The sequence below is a fragment of the Triticum dicoccoides genome, chromosome 5A (assembly GCF_002162155.2).
Source record: "Triticum dicoccoides isolate Atlit2015 ecotype Zavitan chromosome 5A, WEW_v2.0, whole genome shotgun sequence".
Classification (NCBI taxonomy): domain Eukaryota; kingdom Viridiplantae; phylum Streptophyta; class Magnoliopsida; order Poales; family Poaceae; genus Triticum; species Triticum dicoccoides.
The window spans coordinates 603564900-603566493 of record NC_041388.1 but is presented as its reverse complement, the minus strand read 5'-3'; positions in this window follow the sequence as shown (position 1 = coordinate 603566493).

Here is a 1594-nt window from a genome sequence, read left to right as displayed (position 1 = left end):
ACCGCTCACTCTGACCAAAATGCTCGTCGGCAAGTGCGTAGGTTGACGCACCGGTCTCTCTGTTTTCACTCTGGATTATCTAACGTCGACAGCCGTGAGAGCCTTTAGGCTAAACGGAAAAGATGCGCGTCTTCATTTTCTATCCACTGATTCACCGTCAGCGTACGTGCAGATTCACTGTGTGGCCAAAATGGTCGTCGGCATGTGCGCAGGTTGACGTACCAGTCTCACTGTTTTTCGCTTATTTAACGGTGCATGACACTACGCCGTCTCTTGTCGATCGTGGGAGCCTTTAGGCCAAACGGAAAAGATGCCCGGCCTCTTTTCTATCGGATATCCTGGCGGGCCATGGCGTAACGTGAGCCACCCCGCTTTAGTGAAAACAAAGAATAGGCCGTGGTGATAGAATTTGACAGGGACAGATCACTGAGTTACTAAGCAAAGGTGGCCGACTGGCCAGCAGCATTGAATCGAATAAGTAGGGCAAAGGCAAGAGCTTAAAAAGGAGGGGCAAGAGATATGCTAGCTAGAAGACTTGATGTTGCAGTTCAACAGTTGCTTCCAGATTCCGTTGATCTAAAGGGTTAGAGCAACTTCAACAGGCCCCTAAACACATAGTCCCCAGTCCTCTAAGCAGCTTTTAGAGGTTGGGGGCGAAAGAAAGGAAAAGCAAGATGCCAAGATTTAACAAGTCTTCCAATTACGGCCCCAACAATAGGGAGAATGATACAACCTTGATGCAACGGCGCTGATGGTGCTTCCAGCCGCCAACGGCCTCTTTCGCACCGCAGAACCTCCCTTATGCTCTCTCTCCTCTCCATCCGATCTCCGTATGCCTTGTAGCCGCTCTTCGCCCTTCCATAACCCTAGATATGGCTGTCATCGAGCTTGTGTCATGCCGCCATTGCTTCGGCTGCCATCCCACCCTATCGACCCCCCTTGGTCATCATTCTCGTGCTCCAATCTACTGTACCTTTCCTCCCTGGTGTTGGGAATATTTTTCGTAGGCTACTCTCTATTTCTCTACGCTTATCCATGATGCCACTCACGCATATCTAAGGATTGGAGGTAGGGACCTTCTTATACTATCTTTTCAAAGAGTCTAACTCTTATACAGATAAGATTCCTAATTATTAAAACTAATTTCCATGTAGAGTTCAGATCAAACTATCAACCACGATATAGTTTGTCTGTTAACGGAATCTATCAGTTGAGCCCCTGAAACACACACTTGTGAGCAATGCGCGATGATTAGGGCCGTAACCTAATCCATGACCTTTCCTTCCAATTATCAATGTACCCGGATAGTCTTTTCATTATCAATACAAAGTATTGTTTTTCATTGATAATCGGCCACCTTCCTTAAGCTTTGAATGCTTGAATATGTTCCAGCAAGTAAAATTTCATGGTAAACATGTAGAGCAATTCCATGTATAAATACATGTAAAATTCCATAATGGGGATTTCTGAATATTAGTAGTTCCAAGTAATTTGAATATAGTTACAAAACACATTCCAACACCTACATGGCCTCAATTGGTTCTAGTGCTTTAATCGACACGACAACGATTGGAAGGATGGGTGGTAAAAAGAA